The sequence below is a fragment of the Rhinoderma darwinii genome, chromosome 3 (genome assembly GCF_050947455.1).
Source record: "Rhinoderma darwinii isolate aRhiDar2 chromosome 3, aRhiDar2.hap1, whole genome shotgun sequence".
Lineage (NCBI taxonomy): Eukaryota > Metazoa > Chordata > Amphibia > Anura > Rhinodermatidae > Rhinoderma > Rhinoderma darwinii.
The window spans coordinates 21,442,175-21,469,104 of NC_134689.1; the positions used below are offsets into that span (position 1 = coordinate 21,442,175).

At 41.4% G+C, this 26,930-nt stretch overlaps 1 protein-coding gene across 1 annotated transcript in view; it reads right to left on the minus strand.

Annotated features, from left to right (window-relative positions):
• SGCD (sarcoglycan delta) overlaps positions 1-25,656 on the minus strand; it is a 423,838-nt gene extending 398,182 nt beyond the window's left edge. The window contains exon 1 of the mRNA XM_075856102.1: positions 25,552-25,656. The gene's annotated coding sequence lies outside the window, so the exon portion shown is untranslated. The remainder of the gene's footprint in view (positions 1-25,551) is intronic.
• Between the last annotated feature and the right edge of the window lie 1,274 nt (positions 25,657-26,930).

The following is a 26,930-nucleotide window of genomic DNA, read 5'->3' on the forward strand; positions in this document are numbered from 1 at the left end:
AGTAGATGGGGTATAATGAGAAAGAATAGAACTGGTAGAGAACAGGAGGACAAAGGGTGAGGTTAAAAAAGTTTGTAGACGGGTCGACAATAACAAGTTGGAAGATGAGGTACAAGATGGACATAGAACAGGAAAAAAGAAGATTGTATAGAAAATAGAGAGTTGGGTAGGTAATTGGAGCCAGAAGATGGGTTATATTGGGAGAGTCAATATTTGGGATGTGACTAGGAGCTGGGTGCAGAACAGGAAGGCAAGAGATGGGGTAGGAAAAGGTAATGACAAGAAGCCAAGAGATGGGATTGAGTAAGAGAGTTAGTAGTTGGACGCAACATGACGAGAAGAGATGGGGAAGGATAAGGTGATGACTAGAAGAAAAGAGATGGGATTGAGTAAGAGAGTTAGTAGTTGGACGCAACATGACGATGAGATGGGGAAGGATAAGGTGATGACGAGAAGAAAAGAGATGGGATTGAGTAAGAGAGTTAGTAGTTGGACGCAACATGACAATAAGAGATGGGGAAGGATAAGGTGATGACGAGAAGAAAAGAGATGGGATTGAGTAAGAGAGTTAGTAGTTGGACACATGAAGGGAAGGGATGTGGTAGAAGATGGGGGCCAAGAGCACAGCAGAGAACTGGAAGACAAGAAATGGAACAAAACAAAGGAACTCAGTAGAGAAGATGTAGGCAGAACATGAGGTAGACCAAGGAAGTCAGTATCTCAGTAGAGATTAGAAAGACATGAGGAAGGACACAGGAGCTCTGTTGAAAACAGGAAGGCAGTAGAAGGGAAGAAGGAGGTAGAGAGGAGCTCAGAACAGAAAGGACGGAATTATGGTAGAAAATCGTAATCGAGAGGTTGGCAGGTAAAAGAAGTCAAGGGTTGGGATACAAGAGAGTCATTGCTTGGGTTGTAAACAGCAAGGAAGAATATGGGGTAGAACAAGGGAGTCAGGATCTCAGTAGACAAGGGGAAGGCAGGAGAAGGGGAAGAACTATGTATTCAGATGCTGGGTAGGTAAAAGATGCTAAGAGATGGAATAGAATGGGAGAATCAGCTATTGAACTGAACAGAAAGGCAATAGATAAGACAAAAGAAGGATGTCATTCGCTTGGTAGAAAATAGGACGGCAAAGGATGGGCTCCCGCTAGACAGAGCAATGTAGTCAGGAGCTCTAAGGAGAGCAGGAAAGTAAGAGAAGAGGTGGAACAAGGAAAACATGAGATCTGCAAGGAACAGGAAGGCTAGAGATGAAATAGAACAGGGGATTCGGGGGTGAGAAGAGAAGAGGTAGGCAAAAGATATAGAAGAGTAGAACATGAGAATGTAAAGAATAGGAAAGAATGAGGTTGGACCAAATAATCATCTGAGAGAATAGGAAGTCAAGAGACCAGGATAGAACAAGGGGTTCAGGAGTTGAGTAGAGAACAAGAAAGGCAAGAAATGGGGTCATCATCTCACATTAAAGGGGTTTTCCCAATTCTGAAACCTATTTTCATTCAATTAGAGAAATCTGAGTTAATAGGGGGGAGTCCTCTGTTCAGGATCCTTATCTCCTGGCCAGAGTGGAGAGCGGTTACATAGGGCATCTCCCTCTCTCTCTCTCTCTGGAGAACCTGTCCTGTTCTACTGGTAGAGATTGGTTCGGAATGCACTAGATCAGAGTAGGTGCAGAAATAGGGTCCCAACCCAATCGTATTGTGAAAAAGTATTCGGCACACTGAGTCGTAAGTATCAATTTCTTGAAATTTTTTATTATATTCGATGCCAAGGGTTTGGTGCAACGTTTCGGTCAAAGAACCTTCGTCAGGCACTCGTTTCCCTGGTTACTGGTATGTCCAGATGATCGGCGCTGTGTATCAGAATGGCGGGTTTCCGCTCCTTTTTTGCCTGAAGAAGGTCCTTTGACCGAAACGTTGCACCAAACCCTTGGCATCGAATATAATAAAAAAATTCAAGAAATTGATACTTACGACTCAGTGTGCCGAATACTTTTTCACTGTCCTGTTCTACATTACACAGACCACCCATTTATATGAATGGCCACTGTGTAATGTTTAATGTCTCCAGCAGTGGCGCTGCAGGGAAATGGAACACTTATTCCACAGATTACAGCTGATCACTGGGGTTCCCAGCTTATTCCCAAGGGACCCTGCTAACAAGTAGAGATTGTTAAAAGTGGAAATCCCCTATAAAGAGGTACTGTCATCTCTCCTGACATGTCTGTTTTAGTAAATAATAATCTTTATTTATATAACGCCAACATATTCGGTAGCACTTTATAATTCAGTAACTAGAAATACCAATCCTGGAGCATCTTTTCCCTGCATTCTGCCATTCCTCTATTATTCCTCCTGGAAATGTATGAATAAATTAACAATTGAGTGGTACCATTCCCCTTGCCAGTATAATTAACCATTAGGCATTAACAAGGGGAATGGTAACACCCAGTTGTCAATTTCCTCATATATTTCCAGGAGGAATAACAGAGGAACTGCAAAATCGAAAGATTCTCCAGAATGCATGTAGTTACAAAAATGGACATGTCAGGTGAGCTATAGACCCTCTTTAATAAAGAATTTATATTACTACATATATTATTCCCCATGTATAACTTATTATTACAGAATTGCTCCTTAAACAGGTAAACCATAATACTAACCAGCTTAATAGCAGAGGGCACATATTTTAATAAATGTTTGAAAAAAGCAATAAGTTTAGTGAAATGTAATTAATCCACGGATTGAAATACCCCCAGATATAAATCCAGCAGAATCGTACACAACAGGCCTCGTCTCTGGCACCGCGCACGGATCTAATTAGGAACAACCATCTTTTGTTTGCTGTCATAAATGCAATAATAAAAAGCAAAATCTGTTTTTAGTGCCGTAAATACAAGTATGGGATCTGCCGACTTTCACACCGGTGTTTATTTTCCCCTACTATGCAGAATGAGGAAATATCTGAAGATGCTGAGAAAGGAACATTAGTTGTGGGATTTTACAATGAAGCAGAATACAAAGAGACCATTTCTCTATATTGACAGTGGTATTTGTCACAATGTCCCCACTACACCAGGCGCGATAATTACAAAGCTTAGCTTCTTTTCTGCAAATGCATTTAAGTCCATGGATTTTAAAGTAAACCCTCGGTTTTGTTTAACCCCTAGTTCTCCATTAGGGTATGTGCACACACACTAATTACGTCGGTAATTGACGGACATATTTCGGCCGCAAGTACCGGACCGAACACAGTGCAGGGAGCCGGGCTCCTAGCATCATACTTATGTACGATGCTAGGAGTCCCTGCCTCGCTGCAGGACAACTGTCCCGTACTGTAATCATGTTTTCAGTACGGGACAGTAGTTCCACGGAGAGGCAGGGACTCCTAGCATCGTACATAACTATGATGCTAGGAGCCCGGCTCCCTGCAGTGTGTTCGGTCCGGTACTTGCGGCCGAAATACGTCCGTCATTTACGGACGTAATTAGTGTGTGTGCACATACCCTTACTGATTTAAACCAGCCAATTTAGACGATTACCTTTTCAAATAGATATTTAAACGTCAATTTAACATTATATTGTCTTAAATGGTATGTTCACCTTTGCAACCAATTATTGCTCTCAGGTTTATAAACAAAAAAATGAAGGAAATGTGCAAATAGTTTTAAAAAAAACTTATACGGTTTTGTGTATGCAGCTTCTATGCAGACCCTTGCGTCTCCATGGTTACAGACTACAACAAACCCTGTGTAGTCTGATCTTGCAGTCATACTCCTTTCCATCTTTCCACTACTTCTTCCTAACATACATTCACACCTATGTCGTTATTATGAGCAGTAGGCCCTTTAAAGGGTTATTATGGCTTCAGTATATAAAGCTCAAAATTTTTTAGAAATTTTCGAATATACTTTGTGTATCAATTCCTCACAGCTTTCAAGATCTCTCCTAGCAGTCATTCAATAGGAACCTTTATTATTTACTGTCCTGATCGTGTGATGGACACAGGTGCACGGCTCATTACATTTACATTATAGGGCAAACATTGCTGTGACCACTAGGAGGCGAGGTGGGAAGTCATTAACCTTGCTGTGACCACAGGAAGGGCGGTGGGCTGGGGGGAACCATGCTGTGACTACTGGGAGAATAGTGGGGTGCCCTTAGTAGCTGCTCTGCCTACTGAGAAAGTGGGGGGGGCCTGTTTTTAAACTTGGGAAGTGGAGGGGAGAGCGCAGGAGACAATTTTAAGGGTACAGTCACACAGGGTGATAGTGGTGCAGCAGAGAGTCTCCATTCATTCCAATGGGAGTTATGGAAACATCCGGCCAATCATTCATTCACTGCTTGGATGTGGCGCACACCTCATTAGACGGGACAGTAGGGTGAACTCCGTTCTGGAGATAGGTGCGAGTCACTAAGATGGGTCCTACATCTATCAGACATTTATGGCATATCTCATAGATATGCCATAAATGTTTCGTTTGGGAATATCACTTTAAAGAAAAGGGTTGAACATTCTTAAGTCGTACAAGGAGTTAATGTGAAGATTAAGCAAGGAAACGTCTTCGCTGGAAATTAAACTTTTAAAACATCCTTCCCTGCTGTTAATTGTCACGCGTCCTTTTCATCGGCAGAGCCACAGATGACGACATTACAGAATGTGACATGTAAGAAAGCAGCAGCATGTATAGAAACCTGACTAAGGTAATACACACAACAGGAGTCCATAATGCTGGAAATCTATACGAGGTTAATACGATTATGTACTTATAGCTATCTATCGGTAAAGCCTCATGCACACGACCGTCATTTTTATCCGCAATTACTGACCCATTCATTACTATCGGGCACGGACACCTTCTCATATATTTACTGGTGTGTGTCCGGGCCGTAGAAATGACCAGCAAAAAATAGGACATGTCCTATTTTTTGAATTTCTGGACCGTGTCCCTCTACTTTATAACGTGAGCACGGCCGGGGTTACAGTCCGAGGCCCGCCTGCGGCCCGTAAATACTACACTGTCGTGTGCATGAGGCCTAAGTCTTTAAATTACATACAAATATTACAACCTTGACTAAAGAGTACACAGCCACCATCCTTAATAGTGCCCTATGCAATTGTCTATTCTACCTTCCCCTCGTCCCTGTGGTCTCTGTTGTGATGTGCCCATTGTTTACACTGCTGAGCAATTGTATGTATGTATGTATGTATATATGTACGTAAGTATGTATTTATATATGTATGTATATATGTTAGTATGTATATATATATATGTATGTATGTATGTATATATGTATGTATGTGCATATATATGTATGTATATATGTATGTACGTATATATGTTAGTATGTGCTGTATATATGTATGTATGTATTTATATATGTATGTATATATGTTAGTATGTATATATGTATGTATATATGTATGTATGTGTATATGTATGTATATATGTATGTATGTATATATGTATGTATGTATATATATATATATATATATATATATGTATGTAATTACCCCAGAGGAAGCCACATTTGTGGCGATACGCCTGGGGCATTCAGTCCCCTCATCCCCTCTCTGACTATCATGGGATTATGCTGTTTCCAGCAAACGGTTTGCTGCAATATTTTCTTCAGACTGATGCTTATACAACTCAAATGCATGTTTAGGGGAATTGGCAGAAGTGTGAGGATATTTGTTGGTTGGCCACTTATCAGGGTGGCAACTCTCTCCCCCTCTAAGATTTTGTAGAGCATGTTTATGCTTTTTTAAGTGTTTTTATTATTGATGAAGTGTATTTACCATGAATAAAATGTACACTTTTGTGATATACATAGTGATTCTATATTGTTTTTTTTGCCTCATATACATACCCGTTTGTGCTTTGTGGTATATATGTATGTATGTATGTATGTATGTATATTGTGCTGGAATTATAGGAGTACGTGTCTGTGTGAAAAGAATGTTTTACCATGCTGATGGCTGTGTACAGGGATCTCCACAAACAGCCGAACACGAGACAATCTGCCCCCTGTTTGTATCTACTGAAATGACCTCAGTGAGTAAACAGTTCAGATCTGGAACAGTGAAACACATTTATCAATAGTCTGGTAAGTGCATTTACGAGTGTACAGAAATAGATCAATTTGCGCCAAATTTATCAACATGACAAGAGTGACACGATAAATTAGGCACACTTTCTTAGGCTTCATTCACATCTGCGTCGGGACTCTGTTCGCGGGTTCCATCGAAGCTTTCCATCCGGGGGAACCCATGAACGGAAACCATAGCTTTCCATTTGCATCACCTTTGATTTCAATGGTGACGGATCCGGTGCAAATGGTTTCCGTTTGTCACCGTTGCGTAAGGGTTCCACTGTTTTGACGGAATCAATAGCGTAGTCGACTGCGTTATTGATTCCATCAAAATAACGGAAACCTTATAGAACGGTGACAGGCGGGAATCATTTGCAACGGATGCGTTAACATTGAAGTCGATGGTAATGCAAACAGAAAGCTATGGTTTCCATTTGTTTCAGTTTGGTCTCCGTTCATGAGTTCCTCGGATGGAAAGCTTCGACGGAACCCACGAACGGAGCCCTGACGCAGATGTGAACGAAGCCTTACTTATGCCACCTCATGGTCAATGAACATCTATGCTACTATTTTGCAAAAAAAACTGGCCCACATTCAGAAGAAATTGGGGGCAAATTTTGGACATACCCATTTCATGAAAAACCGTCCATCTTTATGCTGATCTCCGTATGAAAGCACATTCTGGAGGGGACCATTAACTTAATACCTCATGTTGTGCTTGTACTCCAAAACTTCTTTTACCACTGACATATAATTTTTTTCCCTATTCTAAATGTCTATTCATTTTTTTTTCTATTACTTTTCTCATTTCATTTTCCCATTTTTTTCACAGTGGGATTTTTATCAAATTATTTGTGTTATGACTAGAACGGGAGGAAGAAAAAATGAACTTGTGGTTTAAGAGTCTAAAAAAGGAATGAGGAGGAAATCTGGAAGTGAAAAAAAAAGAAAATACAAAAGGATCGAAAGTAAGACAGAGAGTAAATGAAAAAACAGACTATAATAAGTTAAGGAGAAAGAAAGGGAAAAAAAGAGAGAAAGAAAGAAAGAGAAAGAAAGAAAGAGAGAGAGAAAGAAAGAGAAAGAAAAAAAGGAAAGAAAGAAAGAGAGAGAGAGAGAAAGAATGATAGAGAGAAAGAAAATGAGAGAAAGAAAGAGAAAGAGAGAATGAAAGAAAGAAGAAAGAGAAAGAAAGGAACAAAGAAAGAGAGAGAGAGAAAGAAAGAAAGAGATAGAGAAAGAAAGAAGAGAGAGAAAGAGAGAGAGAGAATGAAAGAGAGAAAGAAAATGAAAGAGAAAAAGAAAGAAAGAGAAAGAAAGAAAGAAAGAAAGAAAGAAAGAAAGAAAGAAAGAAAGAAAGAAAGAAAGAAAGAAAGAAAGAAAGAAAGAAAGAAAGAAAGAAAGAAAGAAAGAAAGAAAGGAGGGAGAGAAAGAAACAAATAATGAAAGAAAGAGAAAGAAAGAGACAGTAAGAGAGAGAGAAAGAAAGAAAGTAAGAGAGAAAGAAAGAAAGGAGGGAGAGAAAGAAACAAATAATGAAAGAAAGAGAAAGAAAGAGACAGTAAGAGAGAGAAAGAAAGCGGAAATGGGTGAAAATGGTGGTAAGTAGAGAAAAAGGAAAGAGGAAGGAAAGGAGGAAAGAAGGGAATTATAAGGAATTAAGAAAGAATGAAAAGGGAGGGGAGGAAGGTAAAGAGGAAGGAAATGTGAAATACAATCCCCAAGACAAGGACATGACAAGAAAATAGTATAAAAACCACGCTCTTATATCGGCTCTTTGCGCTCCAGTCATACATTCTACTTTGGAGTTGTTTTTCACTTGTCTATTTCGAGGAATATTAATGTATCCAGGATCTCAGTACAGAAACAACTTTGCTGTTTAACTGTGATCACTAGGTACAAGCGCTCAGCATGCACAACATGGTACTGCTTTTCTGCAGCTAGTCATAAATGCATAACAAAATCAGCATGTGTCATAAACTTCCAGACTGTCAGAGCTACGTCCCCTCCGCCAGATGTTTTAAACGTACGCAGCATAACCACGCTACTAACAGAAAACTGCATTTCCTTACATACAAAAATTCCACCACTTGACAGCTGAGGCCATAAACATTTTGGGTCAACAGCAATTGTGTCTGACCATCATCGGAGAGAGCAAGTTCGGTCCTTGGTTAGGGACAACCTTCAATAAGATGCTTCTCTGTTTTTTACTTCCATCTTCTAAGTTCCGGGGACCTCTACATTTCCCTGTGTGTGAGCGCAGATAAGTGGAACAGCTCGAAGTATCTGAGTGACAAGGAATCCCCGAGGACCTTGATAAGGAGGCCACTTCTCTCCCATCATCTCCAGAACATCAACTGTCCGCCTCCGCCACAATGACATGACCATTTATACTCTGCGCCTTTAACCACTTAGTGCAGATAGCAGTTGGCGGCCTGCACAGAAGTTACAGGAATAAGTGGAGAGCGGTCTCACCCAGGGCAACTTTTGGAAGGACTTGAAGCTTCGCAGAATAATTCCATTTGCTGCAATTTGGCCACTATGAATGTCATGTGAAACCATTGTGACTGTTACACTAATAGGGTATGTTTACATGTAGCGTAATTGCTGCGGATTTTCCATCCATATTTGCGAATAAATTTGCAGCATATTACAGTAGTATCAAAGTAGATGAGGTTTAACAAATTTAATCTACCCGCTGCGGTAAATATTTTTGTGTAAAAGTTGACCCGCGATGCAGATTTTTGATGCTGTGGAATGGTTGTGCATTTGTTGCAAATTTACCCCATTGAGGACAATTTTTTTGCTGCAGAATAGCTACATTTCCAATGCAAAAATCACAAAAGAAGAAAAATAATAACAAAAAATCTACTTTAAAATAACAAAGACCATACACGCCTCCCCTGGCGCACCCTTAGTGACGCATCCCTGCTCCCCTGGCTGGTCACATGGGACGAGACGCCACCCTAGGAGGCCAGCTCAAAAGAGACAACCTGGGGAGCAGAGAAGTGAGTATGGTTTTTTTTTTTAATCCCCTCTTCTTTTTTGCGGGGCAAATCCGACCCAAAATCTGAACCAAATAAAACACGATTAGGTGTGGACTCTCGGCCTGAATTCCATGTGGAATCTGAGTCAGATTTGCTACAGAGTTTCCTGCAGCAAATTCAACACTTTTAAGATACCCTTACTGGTCAAATGGGACTATCTTTGAGGTGTAGAAGAGACAATAGTTGGAGATTACTTTTTTCCCATGAATAGAAGTTATGAGACATCTATAAGGCACCATAACCACCTCTTTAACAAAGGGGCTTCGGCCCTTTTTGACACTTTTTCTGCATGACGCCAATCCCAACCAGGCGCTGTGCAAAGAACTACTCTAGTGAATCTGCCTATTATGCAGTGCCTGTATTGGACGGGGTAAAAAATCCAAACAAGATGCATTCTAGTGATCGTGGGGCTCTCAGCAGTCCCACTCTCACAATAAGTTATGTCAGATCCTCGCAAAATTTCATAACTTATGTTTGTGGATGACCCCTTTAAGAGTATTGAGACCATCTATAGACAGTTCTATGTCTGCCCACTACATCAGTTCCACGTGGATACATACTAATTGAACTAAAGTTGTTGCTCCCACAGGGCATTTGGACTGCAAATATTTGCCACAGGAGTCATGTTGCCACGTTGGGTACGTGGACCCACTGGGCCGTACCGTCTGGACGGTATAGCAGCTGGCCAACAGGGTACAAGTCAAAGTCAATAGTTCGGATAGGTGTACCTGTGGTAATTTCTGACAGTAGCGAAGACAGACTCGGATGGGACCTTGGAAGCAGGCACACACCAGGCGTGGTGTAACCAGGAAGGTGTAGTATTTAGCACAACACGACTCCAACTCTAAACGGCACTTGAACCAGGATAGCACGGGACACAGGATACAGGTAGCAGGAATGGGAAAACTGGGAACTGGAAAACACTTAAGGGACCATTTGCAGAGACGAACATAGGTAAACGACAACAATGCTCAGGCAGTGCAGGAAGGGGCAGGGCCCTTCTTATAGTCCAGGGTGCTCATAGGCTAATTTGGGTATCTAATTCAGGTGTGCGCGATGGCCCTTTAAGACCGGCCATGAGCGCGCGCGCATACTCTACGGGACACAGCGGAGTGAAGCGGAAGTGAGCGCTGGCGTCTCCTGAGGAGGAGATGCGGACCAGCGCTCACTGATCCATGGCTGCGGCTGTCAGGAGGTGAGTAAACCTGACGGCCCGCGGCCACGAGCGTTAGGGTATGTTCACATGCAGTGACCAAAAACGTCTGAAAATACAGAGCTGTTTTCAGGCGAAAACAGCTCCTGATTTTCAGATGTTTTTTTAACAACTCGCGTTTTTTACGGCCGTTTTTGGAGCTGTTTTTCAATGGAGTCAATGAAAAACGCCTCCAAAAACGTCTCAAGAAGTGTCCTGCACTTCTTTTGACGAGCCGTTATTTTATAGGCCGTATTTTGACGGTGACGCATAAAATTAAGACTCGTGGGAACAGAACCCCGTAAAACACATTGCAAGCAATGGGCAGAGGTTTGTAGGCGTAATGGAGCCGTTTTTTCAGGCGTTTTTTACGTCTGAAAACACTGCGTGTGAATATACCCTTACACATGTGCAATGTTAGTGAATTTGAATTTAGTTTTCCATTTATACTGTACATTGTATTATTTATTACTGAGGACCCATCACTGTATATACCAAAATTTTGAGTGTAATGGTGGCAGTGATATGTCATGCTTCTTGTGACCAATGTGGACAATCCCTTTAAATTACTTAAAATCTAACTAAGATTTATCTTTTATGATTTCGTGATTTTTAATAAATGCTTAGGGGGTGTTTCTTTTTTATTATTTATCGCTGAATGTTTATGGAACATATGGCCTTTAGTTATTATGCTCAGAGAGACCCATCATTTACTTGAACGGCATGTTTTATGGTGAAGACGTTTGCACACATATAAGCAGTAACTTGCCACATAGCCCATAAAAGACACAGAGAAGAACATCAATGCCATCACTGCCTAATGCTTATGTTTGGTCTGACAACTGTTCAAATGCCGTTCCATTCATTGCGACTAAATTCTACAGCACTAACCGATCTAAAAAAAAAATATTTTAAAAAATGAAGCAATTTTGCAAATAGCCTTGGTCACAAATATCCTACCGTTTTATGTATACAGCTCCTATGCAGACTTATGTGTCACCAGGGTTATAGACTACAGACAAATCCTGTCTGTAGTCTGATCCTGTAGTCATGCGTAATAGTGGCCTGTAGAGATCTGTGTATCATGTCCATGACCCTCCATGACTCGATTAGTCCCACAGCTCTTCTGCTGGTTTACGTAGTCATGTTCTTCCCTCTTGAGTCTCAAGGACTGTACATATTATTTTTTACTTCCCCCCATTTTCAAATACCCTTCTGGGAAATTCAGTTAATAGACACAGGAAGAACCCCATGTTAAGGACCCTCTTATTTTAGCCAGGGCAGAAAGTGTCTACAAAAAGCAACTCTTACTTTTTAGGATCCTGGAGAATTTCTATAAACATGTAATACTTTATTTCTCCTGTGGCGGCACTGCAGACAAACTGAACATTTGCTGCAGATCTCTGCTGGTCCTAGCAGAAGGACCCCTCTGAAAGTTGTGCTCATATATGATCGGCAGGGGACACCACTGGATCTCTACGCCCCTGGTGGACATCCAGCAGTGTTGCTCACTATAAGCAGAAGGCACCGCCAGCACATTTTTGTTTCTATGCAGTGGTACAGGGGTAAGAGGAAAAGGGGGCATTTTCATAGACTAGTCTTGTTATATATACTCAGTGAACATATTGAATTTTTTTTTTAATTTTTTTGTAAACAACACTATAATTAAAATAGAATTAACACACCAGATATGCAAATTTTGGTCTCGGCCACTAATGATGCTTGACAAAAGGGCCAATTGTTCATTGATATTAAAATTGCAAACAGTATGTGCCTTAGAAGCGGCTATAATGAAGGCCCTTCAGTCTGAAGTCACTGAAGTCAATTATAGGGAGCAGAAAACAGTCCATTTAAATTGCTTTTACCACTTAAATACCACAAAGTTGCTGCTTGCAGAAATCACTTGAAAATGATCCCATCTGCCTAGTGCAATGTATGCCATTTTTTACAATACACTTGTAATGACAGGGATAGGGAAACAGACAAGTGAGCCCTAATCTACCCGCCACTCAGTCCCTGCCTACTTGCAACGACCCGCCCTAGGCGACGGGGTACAACTGGGCGACGGTCCCTACACTCAGTAAGTGCACGACAGACAACCAGACAAGGAAACACAGAACAAAGGGAAACGGGGCAGTTGCCCACGGCAACACCGTGAGCAACAAGAGAAGTAAACGAGCCGAGTCAAACCAGGAGAGTACGAGGTGCCAAACGCAGAGCAGGAGAGTAGTGAACAAGCCGAGTCAAACCAGGAGTGTACGAGGTACCAAACGCAGAGCATAAGAGTAGTCAGTAAGCCAGGGTCATATAAAGCAAGGACAATGGTACAAGAAGCTGCAGCAGGGCCAGGAAACCAAACGAGAAGAATCACAAGCAAGGAGGAACAGGAAAGGCAGGTATAAATAGACAGAGGGCCGGAGCTAGCTCCGTCTGGCCAGACTGTGATAGGCTCTCCCACTCCTAAGGCTGGGTTCACACGACCTATTTTCAGACGTAAACGAGGCGTATTATGCCTCGTTTTACGTCTGAAAATAGGGCTACAATACGTCGGCAAACATCTGCCCATTCATTTGAATGGGTTTGCCGACGTACTGTGCAGACGACCTGTTATTTACGCGTCGTCGTTTGACAGCTGTCAAACGACGACGCGTAAAAATACAGCCTCGTCAAAAGAAGTGCAGGACACTTCTTTGGACGTTTTTGGAGCTGTTTTCTCGTAGACTCCAATGAAAACAGCTCCAAAAACGGACGTAAAAAACTCCGCGAAAACTGCCCGAAAAACGCCGCGAAAAAAGCGAGTTGGTCAAAAAACGTCTGAAAAGCAGGGTCTGTTTTCCCTTGAAAACAGCTCTGGATTTTCAGACGTTTTTGGTCACTACGTGTGCACATACCCTAAGCCTGCAATCCTGAGTGGTGGAAGATGGAGTCAGTCTCACAGACATAGAAGCAGGTGCAGACTGATTACCTATGGGTGTGGATACAGAAGCTGTGCCTGGCAGATCCTTAACAACACTACAGACTGGCAATGGTGGAAAATGCTAGAAGAGGGATACCACCTGCACAGTATTTCACTTGTAGGAGCAGAAGTTTGTGCTCCACAGCTGCTCTTCCCTATATCTTTAATAGTATACACAAGTCCTTCTTGCTCTCTCATTCCTGTCTCTTCTCTCATTATCTGGGTGTGTTACCCCAATAGTTATGTCTCTGCCTACTTCAATTATTAAACTAGTGTCAGGCCCCCTTTCATATAAGGAGGAACACCCACATGATAGCCCACATGTAGATTTGGAGCTAGAAATGCAAAAACTTCTTCTGAAAGTTTCCATTCATTTCAATTAAAGGCACAGCCTGACCTAATAAAAAGCTCTTATTATTACTGTATATCTATAAACCTTGACCAGACCTAAAGCACAAAAACATTCACAGCACAGGGCAAGCGTAACTTCTAAAGAACAACCCTCTTTTTGAAAACACGACTTTTTTTTTTGCGTTTTAATGTTTTTCAGGACTGGGTCTTCGATTTGGCAGAAGAAGCCCCTTTGTTATTAATTATAAAATCAGAAAAGGTCTACTTTTTTTTTTCCAGAAACAGTGCCACTTCTGTTTCATGGGCGGTGTCTGGTATTGCAGCTCAGTCTCATTTAACTGAATTCCTGCAATACTAGACACCGCTCATGAACGAAAGTGTTTCTGGAATAAAGGAATCCTGGACAACCCCTTCAACCCAGCACATTAACACATTCATGCCCAGTTATTATATATGAATTAGCCTATGTCTATGCATTCATATGTTAATAAGCCACACTACCGTGACTTTTCACACAAGCCATAATTAGAATAAAAATAAAATCATGATGTGATAACAACATCATAACATAATATCAGCTGCCAGCCTGCTTTGTGACGGTTTCCAGGTAGCAACATTTTCTACACTTCACTTTTGATTTTTTACTTTTTTTGCCCTGTGCAAACACCAAAAAACGTGCTGTAATAGAGATATATCCCAAAGATGCTACATTTTACATTTTGCTTATTATGTATCCAATGTTATGTATCCAATGTTATGTATCTAATGTTATGTATCCAATATTAAAGGGGTTGTCTGAGATTTAACAATTTTTGCAGATTTATGCTTTACATAAAAATTAACAATATGACGTAAAATTTGGCTTACTTTGCCCCACTCTTCTACTTCTGCATGCACCCGACGGCACTTAAACATGGAGTGCTTGGGTAAGCCTGTACATAGCCAGTTGTTCCTGAAAAATGGGCATATTTATTTTTTTGTACTGGGATCAGAAAGAAGGGCATTGTCCCCTGGCAGAGCTCTCCTTTAAGGATTATCTCTTTTGGGAAGTTATGGCATCCTCCAACTTTTTGGATGTGATTTTATCGAGCAGTGGATTACGTTTGTCCCATTAGAATGGATGACAAGGAGTGGCACAGAATAGCTGAAGGATCATAAGAGATAAGGAGGGCATTAGTGACCCTAGCTTTCCAGCTGGGCATAGTAATAGAGGGCATGGCCGGCTCAGTATACCGACTGTATTAGATTACTGGCAGCAGCTTCTCCCGATTACATGGAAGGCACGGCACAGTAAGGTAAACAGAGCAGCGGGCACTTCTGAGCTGCCGCTGTGTTAAAAGAGGTACGAAAAAGACATTACACTATAGCCGAGAACCTGGGAGGAAAATGCCAATAACGGGCGTCTCGTCTTTATTCTTACTCAGCAAGAAATGTACACAATTTTCCTTTTACTCTTTTCTTTCCTCAAGACATAACTGGATAACTTTGTTTCCCTTAATAAAGCTTCTTTCCCAATTCCCCTTATTTGCTGCAACCTCAGTCGGCTTTACCAAAATTCCCTTACCTGCCCCTGTGTCAGCTTAATCTTCCGAGCTCTTAGTTCACCTTAAGGGTATGTTCACACGCAAGATCAAAAACGGCTGAAAATGACAGATCTGTTTTCTGAGTAAACAGTCTCGGATTTGCAGCCGTTTTTGAAGGTGAAAACGTTTTTCGAGGCATTTTTTTCTAGATGTTTTTAGAGCTGTTTTTCCATTGACACAATCAGCTCCAAAAACGGCTCAAGAAGTGACATGCTCCTTCTTTTTACGGGGCGTTTTTAAAAGCGGCGGCGTAAAAAACATCCTGTCTAATCGAAACGCTGTTTTCGAATTGAATTCAATGGGCAGATGTTTGTAAATGCTCTGAAACGCCTGAAAACACAGCGTGTGAACATACACTAAAAAAATTGGCCACGGATGCAAAAAAAAAAAGACCCATTGCTCAACTCACAGATCCCCGTTGTTCCAGCACCGCTGCTTCCTTACCTCCCTGCGTATTGACATAGCTGCAGCAATGATGTGCCCATATACCCAAATGATCGTTGCAGCCAATCACTGGTCTCAGTGGGTATACGGCACAGGATCGCTGAGACCAGTGCTTGGCTGCTGCGACCACGTGGGTATACGGGCACATCATCAGTGCAGCTATGTCAATAAACATTGGCGGAGAGGAACGGAGCGGCCGGCGCTGGAACGACGGAGATCTGTGAGGTAAGTAATGGCTCTTTTTTTTTGCATCTGTCCTATATTGGCCAATTTATTAAATAACTCTGAAAACACCTTTATGCCCAGGATCACACACACCTGTTTTGATGCAGTTCTTGGTGAAGTTTTTGGCTTTTTTTTTAACCAAACACAGGAGTGGACACATAAAAAATTAGATGCATCAATATTTTCTTTATATCTTTACTTCCTTTTGGATCCACTTCTGGCTTTAACTCAAAATTCTCAGTCAAAAAATGATCCTGGCCTAAAGGGCATTTCCTCCAAAAATCAAGAAATCATCAGTAAATATAATACTTTGATTCCAGGGCTATACATAGAAAAGATGGGTCCATAGCAAATTTTATAATGGGGCCCTTTCCATGTTCTGGCTCAAACCATCATATACCCCCAATTTGGCGTCAAGTGTGCCCAATGCTTGTTCACCCACCCGGCTACCCATCCTTTGTAGGAGAGGGGGTCGGTGGAAGCCTCCTGTGGTCTGGTTCCTCCAACCTTAGTTGGTAATGTTAAAGAACCTTTAAAGAGGCACGCCCCTGATCAAGTAAAACTTGAGCCAGGCCTCATACCCCAGGGGTCGCCCCACGGGGTCACACCCTGATATCATTTTAAAATATGCCCGAGGAAAATGTACAATGCATCAAAATTCAACATTGGTGTTACATTACACAGAGACAGGTCATGGACCCTTAAACAAAATATGTAGTAGAAATGGATACCTTGGAGCTAGGTTCTACTGATTAAATTGGAGTTAGCAAAAATCTACATTTTAATTTGCAAACCAATTAGTGGGAATGCGGATATTCAACCAAAATCATTAAGTCATTCACAGATTATTTTCTAAATCTGTGCACACGACATTTCCTAAAAGCTAAAACTGAGATTGGTAAAAAGAAAATACAGAAAATATTTTAGAGTAGATGCTGAAAAGACAAAGATAAATAGATAGAAAGATAAATGAGAGAGAGAGAGAGAGAGAGAGAGAGAGAGAGAGCGATAGATAGATAGATAGATAGATAGATAGATAGAGAGAGAGAGAGAGAGAGAGAGATAGATAGAGAGAGAGAGAGAGAGAGAGAGAGAGAGAGAGAGAGAGAGAGAGAGAGAGAGAGAGAGAGAGAGAGGGAGATAGATAGATAGATATGGGAGAAATAGATAGATAGAGAGACAGACAGATAGATAGATAGATAGATAGATAGATAGATAGATAGATAGATAGATAGATAGATAGATAGATAGATAGATAGATAGATAGATAGATAGATAGATAGATATGGGAGAAATGATAGATAGATAGATAGATAGATAGATAGATAGATAGATAGATAGATAGATAGATAGATAGATAGATAGATAGATAGATAGATAGATAGAGAGAGAAAGACAGACAGACAGACAGACAGACAGACAGATAGATAGATAGATAGATAGATAGATAGATAGATAGATAGATAGATAGATAGATAGATAGATAGATAGATAGATAGATAGATAGATAGATAGATAGATAGATAGATAGATCTCATGACATTATGCCATAGAAGTATACAAAAAGATATATCGATGGAGGGGGGGGGGGGTTAGTGAGTATCAAATAGAGAATCCCTGTGTCATACCCAACCCCCTAAGATCCTGTCCTAGTCATAACCCAGCTTATAATTTCTGCTCGGAGTGTTCCTTTAAGCCCAATGAAAATAATACATTCAAGCGGTGTGCCGCTTTAGAATCATGAACAGGGCATGGGGAGGGAGAGATAAGCCAATCATCACTCACCTACTCCCATTGCAAAACTTTAATGCAAAGGAAAGCACAGTACACCATGGAGAGAAGAAATACTCATAGAAATAAATATCATTTTATTTGTACAAAACTTTTTTTCCTAAAAAAGTTAAAAACTTTATCTTTACCTACAAAACTGGGATCATTTTAAATTTACCATCCATAACAATTCTGAGACCTAACCCACCAGCAGCTGGGCAGCAGATAGGGCAATAAGACCTTTGTGCTTTGTAATTTATCTCTGTGCTTTTGCAGGGCACTATAAAGAAAATCTCTACAATATAGCACCACCTGCTGGACAGGACTGGGACTCCTCTATATAAGAATGTATGAATTGTACGGCGATGTATAGAGATCAATGAAACATGGGTAAAAAAAATCATGGATTGTCATATTTTTCTACTACAGAACCACATTTCCTCCATTTTATTACATATACGGAGTTGAGCGTCCAATGTCTTATATGGAGGATATACCGTTCAGTAATAAGAAAAAAAAAAAAGAAAACTAGCATAGTCACAGGCTACCAAAACATGTCACAATATAATAAATATCCGAAAGGAAAAGTAAATCTACTAATACCCTTAACCCATAGTTATCCTGATGCACAAATGATCAGGTTCCAGGGAGTTCAATGACAAAGTCAGCTCTGCTACATCTGTATATAATTTTGAGGCCTGTTTTTTTGGCATAATTTCCCAATATCAACAAATGCATATGTCTTATAGAAGTAGACCTAACTGCTGCTATGGGATTCATTAATAGAAGGGGACCCGCACAGATCAGAAGTAGTCCCTTTTCCAATGGGTGTTATCATCCTACACAGAGCTCTGGCTCTCCACAGGCACATGTTAGTAAAGAAGGGATGGAGAAACCCAAGGGTCCCACAAAGGATTATGGGGTGTATAGATGTAGCGCTGCGCTCTTGTGCGTCCTGGGCTCACTAGAGCCCTCTATATCTATACCACTGGTAACATGATCTGGACGTGAGGATCACATCACCCTTCTCAGCACAGAAAATGAGAAAGTAATCAAGGACTGGATCCTAGGGCAGACTGACCATTAGGGCATTAGGGTAGTGCCCGAGGCTACATGCCCCAAAGGAGGCCCAAAGACCATTGCTCATTTAAAGCACTTTTTAATGCGTAAAGAGCACCTATAACCTCTCCAGACAAGTCCGCTTTAGGTAATAATTGTATTCCCTTTAAAGAACAATTCCAGAGCATCTTTTATTGGAACTGAATGATATGATGTTCCTCTGTTATTCCTCCTAGAAATGTATGAATATATTGACAACTTGGTATTATCAGTTGGGGGTGTGTCCCTACAAAGACTGACAATGTCCAATCAGGGCTGACATATTGAGACTGTGTAGGGACACGCCCCTTTGATAAGGGGGAATGGTAACACTCAGCTGTCAATTTATTCATACATTTTTAGGAGGAATAACAGAGGAACAACACAATTCAGAGTTCTAAGTAAAGATGTTCCAGAATTGTTATTTCATGAGGAATACAAGTATTTACTAAAATAGACATGTCAGGGGAGGTGAGAGGTCCTCTTTAATGTGATGAATTCTCACATGTCATTTCTTAACCCAAACCAAGTGTAGTGGTTGGTAAGGGGCCCATAACCTTTTATGCCCGGGGGCCAAGATCACCCTCAGTCCACTTTTGGTTAGGTTGCCCTCCTCTTCCTATGTATGCACCTCTGAATATTACAACATACATAGACAAAATCTCATTTGATTTGATGGCTATACCCCCAATATACTATAGGAGCACATGAAGATCATGGGAGTTCTACTTAACGGAGGAAACTTAGAAACTTCCACAATTGTAAGGGGGACAGAGGTTCCTTGACTTTAATAGCAGCAGAGTTCACTTAAAAGCTTATTCAATATACACTGAGAAATTGAGAAAGATTATCTTGAATATTTTCCTTTTAGCAAAGTGAATGTTCAAGCACCGAATGTGGAGAATAAATTGTACCAAGAAAAAAGAACAATACAAAGAGAATTTACAAAAAAATAATATATATTTGACCAGGATTCCACCATCTATAATAATGCGCTGGTGGATCCAACATATAAATAATCCACTGCCCCCCAATGATGAAGCACCTTCCCCGTTCATGTAGGCGGGGGTCTTATGTCTGTGCTGCTTATATAAGGGGAACGCCGGATACCACCCTGTTCACACTCTTCTCCCCGAACACCCAATTACAAATTCTCTGCAAATCACTAAGCGCTAGTTACAGATTGAAAATCTCTCATGTAAGCAAAGATTCCACATGTCTGACAATTTACCATCACCGCAACCAACTCATGTTCTTACACCGAGACGCTGGAGTCATTGACCATGACACACACAATATACAGTATACAGTGATTGTATAGATCATGTGAAGAAGAAAATCCATCACAGAGAGATTTGTATCAATGAATTATTTATCTATCTATCTATCTATCTATCTATCTATCCTCTCATATCTATCTATCTATCTATCTATCTATCTATCTATCTATCTCATATCTATCTATCAGTCTATCTATCTATCCATTACTTGACAAGTCCACCAGAGGTTGAATTGTGCCTGAAGTAGCTGCCGGCTTTGGCCTGTCCTTCAGTGCCATTGTGGGTATCTGGGTACCTACCCACAGCCACAAGATACCCCGCCTAGGCGATTATCACGGCTTTGCACCAGCCACTTTGTTTAGACCTTCCTAGCCCCTCTGTGGGTCCTCGTGACCGCTAGGCCACTACCTTTCAGGGAATTTACTTCTAACTACCAACAGAAGTGAACACAGTCTCAGTCCTTGTAAACAATGAGTACCGCCTCTGAAGGACCGCTCACCTCCCAGCTGGCACACAGCAGCACAAATTCAATAGTACTTCACACGGGACAACTTCAACTTCACACAGGTCAATGTTATCTGCACACAAACCAGATTAACTTGTCCCGGGTCAACTCTGAAGTGAAGGACTAAAGCTAACTGGTCACTTTACAGGCCACAGGGCAGCCGGGCACTTCTGGACCTCTGGGTCGCTGTTACAACTTCAGCAGACCCGCTGCGCAGCTCTCACTCGGGCACACTGCCAGTTGCTCCAGCTTCCAGCCCACAGATACACCTCTCAATGGACAAGCCCAGGGCTATTTTTGCTCACAGGCCAACAGGTTCCTCAGGCGCCTAACGCGGTCTCATCGGACACTCCCTTGTCTAAAGCCAAACTACGCTCTTAAAAGACTACCCTCTGTCTCCTCCTACCAGCGTTGTAGAACAGCAGCTTCAGCATGACAACGCGCACACCTACGTCAGCGTCACGCTCTTCCTCGGCCCGTGCTGACGCTGGCAGCTCCACCTACTAGCTGGCAGTCAAGAAAATAGCATCCTGCTGCCCAGTTTCCCTGACAGGACATGGTGGCGCCGCTGCGTACCATGGCCCGACAGTCCACAAACCTTGGACCACAAAGTGCACAATAGTATGGGTCAAAGAACATAGATACTATATACAGTGAAGGAAATAAGTATTTGATCCCTTGCTGATTTTGTAAGTTTGCCCACTGTCAGAGACATGAACAGTCTAGAATTTTTAGGCTAGGTTAATTTTACCAGTGAGAGATAGATTATATAAAAAAAAAACAGAAAATCACATTGTCAAAATGATATATATTTATTTGCATTGTGCACAGAGAAATAAGTATTTGATCCCCTACCAACCATTAAGAGTTCAGCCTCCTCCAGACCAGTTACACGCTCCAAATCAACTTGGTGCCTGCATTAAAGACAGCTGTCTTACATGATCACCTGTATAAAAGACTCCTGTCCACAGACTCAATTAATCAGTCTGACTCTAACCTCTACAACATGGGCAAGACCAAAGAGCTTTCTAAGGATGTCAGGGACAAGATCATAGACCTGCACAAGGCTGGAATGGGCTACAAAACCATAAGTAAGACGCTGGGTGAGAAGGAGACAACTGTTGGTGCAATAGTAAGAACATGGAAGACATACAAAATGACTGTCAATCGACATCGATCTGGGGCTCCATGCTAAATCTCACCTCGTGGGGTATCCTTGATCCTGAGGAAGGTGAGAGCTCAGCCGAAAACTACACGGGGGGAACTTGTTAATGATCTCAAGGCAGCTGGGACCACAGTCACCAAGAAAACCATTGGTAACACATTACGCCGTAATGGATTAAAATCCTGCAGTGCCCGCAAGGTCCCCCTGCTCAAGAAGGCACATGTACAGGCCCGTCTGAAGTTTGCAAATGAACATCTGGATGATTCTGAGAGTGATTGGGAGAAGGTGCTGTGGTCAGATGAGACTAAAATCGAGCTCTTTGGCATTAACTCAACTCGCCGTGTTTGGAGGAAGAGAAATGCTGCCTATGACCCAAAGAACACTGTCCCCACTGTCAAGCATGGAGGTGGAAACATTATGTTTTGGGGGTGTTTCTCTGCTAAGGGCACAGGACTACTTTACCGCATCAATGGGAGAATGGATGGAGCCATGTACCGTCAAATCCTGAGTGACAACCTCCTTCCCTCCACCAGGACATTAAAAATGGCTCGTGGCTGGGTCTTCCAGCACGACAATGACCCAAAACATACAGCCAAGGCAACAAAGGAGTGGCTCAAAAAGAAGCACATTAAGGTCATGGAGTGGCCTAGCCAGTCTCCAGACCTTAATCCCATCGAAAACTTATGGAGGGAGCTGAAGATCCGCGTTGCCAAGCGACAGCCTCGAAATCTTAATGATTTACAGATGATCTGCAAAGAGGAGTGGGCCAAAATTCCATCTAACATGTGTGCAAACCTCATCATCAACTACAAAAAACGTCTGACTGCTGTGCTTGCCAACAAGGGTTTTGCCACCAAGTATTAAGTCTTGTTTGCCAAAGGGATCAAATACTTATTTCTCTGTCCACAATGCAAATAAATATATATAATTTTGACTATGTGATTTTCTGTTTTGTTTTTTTTATAATCTATCTCTCACTGGTAAAATTAACCTATTAACCTAAATTCTAGACTGTTCATGTCTTTGACAGTGGGCAAACTTACAAAATCAGCAAGGGATCAAATACTTATTTCCTTTACTGTATACAAAGCAGTCACAATACAATGCCAATATACATTCTTCTTACAGTGTTATACCCACAGTTTTTTTTCCGTAAGGGGAATATGATATTTATCCCTCTTGCATATTGATTTATTCTATCTCTCAGTTATATCTATCTATTGATTTATCTATCTACCATTTCATCAATCCATCCATTATCCATCAATACAGCCATCTATTATCTATAAATCCATCAATCCGTTAACCAAAACATTCATTCATTATCTATCTATCGGTCTATCTATCCATCCATTAACCTACAGTACATGCCTATCTCTACTTTCTTACATCGTATGAATGCATCTATCTATCTATCTATCTATCCATCTCATATCTCTCTCACATTTGTCTATCTATCTATCTATCTATCTATCTATCTATCTATCCATCTCATATCTCTCTCACATTTGTCTATCTATCTATCTATCTGTTGATTCAACTATCTATCTCATATCTCTCTCACATCTATCTATCTATCTATCTATGGATCTATCTATCTATCTATCTATCTATCTATCTATCTATCTATCTATCTATCTATCTATCTATCTATCTATCTATCTATCTATCTATCTATCTATCATCTCATACCTCTCTCACATCTATCAATCTATCTATCTATCTATCCCATATCTATCTATCTATCTATCTATCTATCTATCTATCTATCTATCTATCTATCTATCTATCTATTTCACATACTACAGGTAGAATAAACACAGAATAATGCTAACAATGTCCAGACATTACGAAATCAACCTTTTAAGAACAACATTCAATAAGCTCATTGAGGGTTAATTTTCACCCCCATGGGATCTGCAGTAGGGACACCATTGTTACAATGTGGAGTAAAGCTTTATTGGGTAATATTTGTGAACCAATCAAATATTGCTAATGACCATAACCCCACCCACCCATTGAACAGCAGCCATGGCCTGACGATTCATTATCACATTATCCATGAAGTGGTTACATAATAACATTATGAACATGTGAGAAGTATAGCAGGATATTGCACATATAGCGTTCATGATGTAACCGATACAATTAGTATTCTATAGAATATTCTATAAAATCCTTCTATTTCACTGCTGTCAAGTCAGTGATGAAAGTCTCAATCCCCTAATGTAGAAAATGAGATAATGCCATAAATGTTATCGTCAGTAAAATGCTAATGATTCCTGATCATAAATATATCCACAGCCTATAGAAAAGAAAGTCATACAGAACATAGAGGACAAGCTAGAAACAGTGAAAGTGGGACTGGGGGCACATACCTAATTATCACATTCCTGGGCATGTGCCATGGTTTCCAGAGCATACCCAGTTACCAGCACTGAGAAATCTATGGTCAGCACCCATGTGCAGCATCGGGCACATTACAAGCGAAACACCCTGGCATCAAGACCAAGCCCCATGTACTAATAATACTGCACAATCCAAGCCACAAGTTGCAGATTATAGCAGGGCTCTGGCAGCGATCTGAGCTGAGTTTATCCCCTGGCACTATTCACCTTCATATCACCATATGTTATCAGTGGTAGACTTCACTGGTACAATGACAAATCCAACTCTGCTACATTTATATACAGTATAAGTGTTCACCACCATTATTGTGTCAGCACTGCACTCACAATCACATACACTCAGAGATATCCAGCAGTGACCCCCATTTACCATGCCAGCAGCCACCTAATGGTCCATTATTTGGCAAAGCTTGTGCCCCATTTCCTACTGAACACCAATTATTACATTGCAATGCTTGCACCCATTTATTATTCAGCAATGTAGTGGTGGCACCCCTCATTCTATTAAGCATTGCTGGCACACTTCGCTCTATATTGCTATTTGGGTACCCCACCTATTATTCAGCAATGTTGGCACCCCACTTTCTATAGTATAATACTGGCACACCACTTATTAGTAAACAATGTTGCACCCCACTTTCTACTGAATAATGCTGCCACCCCAGTATACAGCTGGCACCTCACTTATTATTGAGCAATGATGCCACTCCACTTTCTATAGTATAATGCTGCCACCCCAGTATACAGCTGGCACCTCACTTATTATTGAACAATGATGCCACCCCACTTTCTATAGTATAATGCTGCCACCCCACTTATTAGTGAGCAATGTTGGCACCCCACTTTCTTTAGTTTAATGCTGGCACCTTACTTATTATTGAGCAACATTGGCACCCCACTTTCTACTGAATAATGCTGCCACCCAGTATAAAGCTGGCACCTCACTTATTATTGAGCAATGATGCCACTCCACTTTCTATAGTATAATGCTGCCACCTCACTTATTATTGAGCAATGTTGGCACGGGCACAGCTGCCACCCCACTTTCTATAGTATAATGCTGCCACCTCACTTATTATTGAGCATTGTTGGCACCCCACTTTCTATAGTATAATGCTGGCATGGGCACAGCTGGCACCCCACTTGCATTACCAGATGAATCTTTAACTTCAGATTGCCCAGGTCCCAGTTTCTGGTGCCAGGTCCCAGTTGCAAGCCAGAGATAAATCAATAAAGACAGGCACAGATTACTAATGACACCATGCGATCCCCTGATCATGCCACCAGTGCCCGCTGATAAATGACATGCACCCACTTGTGCCAGTTGCAGCTGTCATGCCCAGACGTGGGTGCCGGCAAGAAGCTCACACTGTATCCTCAGTACATCAGTGCTGCCCACAGCGGGGAGGCACGATGCCCGGGTATCAGTACTCACCGAGATGCCCGCTCCTCTGTCTATGGTCCGGTTATCCAGAAGCAGCGGCCGGAGGCTCCGGGAAAGTCCATGAGTAGCCCGGGAGCAGGACGGCCTCTGATCAGTCAGCACTCCCTCTGCTCTCCTCCTCCTCCCCGGCTCTCCTCCTCCCTCCTCCCTCCTTCATCGCTCACCCCCCCTTCACCCAGTCTCTGCTGCCCTGTGTCTCTCTCCTCCTCAGCCCCGCACTTCTCCTCCGTATACTGGACATCCCTCATACATTGTCCTCTCCTTCCCTCATACATTGTCCTCTCCTTCCCTCATACATTGTCCTCTCAATTCTTTCTGATTCACTCCATCAGGATGTTGTATCTTCTATCCTCTCTTACAGACTCCTCCATCTCCTAATGACTCCTGTTCTCCTAAAATCCCTCTAGCTTTGTTACTGCTATCTTGTATCTCATGTTATCTCCTCTTCCGTGTATATATCTTGCTTTTTTTCCCTCAATCAGGACGTCTTTCCCATAATTTACTCTTTCACCCCTATCATCTCCTGTATTTTTTGGTTATATCCATTGACTTCTAATGTCTACTATTCCTCCTTATTCATTTACCTCCTAAGATCTCCTGTTCTTCTTGGTTCTCTTCATCAATTTCAAATGTCTACTATTCCTCCTGGTTCATCCATTCACCCTCTATCATCTCCTGTTTTACTTGGTTATATCCATTGACTTCTAATGTCTACTATTCCTCCTGGCTACTCGCTATACTTCCTAACATCTCCTGTTCTACTTGGTTCTCTTCATCTCAACTTCTCTCAACTTCAAATATCTTCTATTCCTCCTGTTTCATCCCTTCACTTCCTATCATTCCCTTTTCTTCCTGGTTCTATTCATTGACTTCTATTCATTGACTATTCCTCCTGATTCATTCAGCTCCTAACATCTCCTGATCTTCTTGGTTCTCTTCATCTACTTCTAATGTCTACTATTCCTCCTGGCTACTCCCTATACTTCCTAACATCTCCTGTTCTACTTGGATCTCTTCATCTCAACTTCTCTCAACTTCAAATATCTTCTATTCCTCCTGTTTCATCCCTTCACTTCCTATAATTCCCTTTTCTTCTTGGTTCTATTCATTGACTTCTATTCATTGACTATTCCTCCAGCTCCTAACATCTCCTGATCTTCTTGGTTCTCTTCATCTACTTCTAATGTCTACTATTCCTCCTGGTTTATCCCTTCACCTCCTAGCATCTCCTGTTCTTCTTGATTCGCTCAGACACTTCCGAATGTTTTATTTTCTCTCGATTTATTTATTCATCACCTTCATCTCCTGCTCATTCTGATTCATCCACCAACTTCTGATATTTCCTGATTGACTTCATCATCTCCCCATAT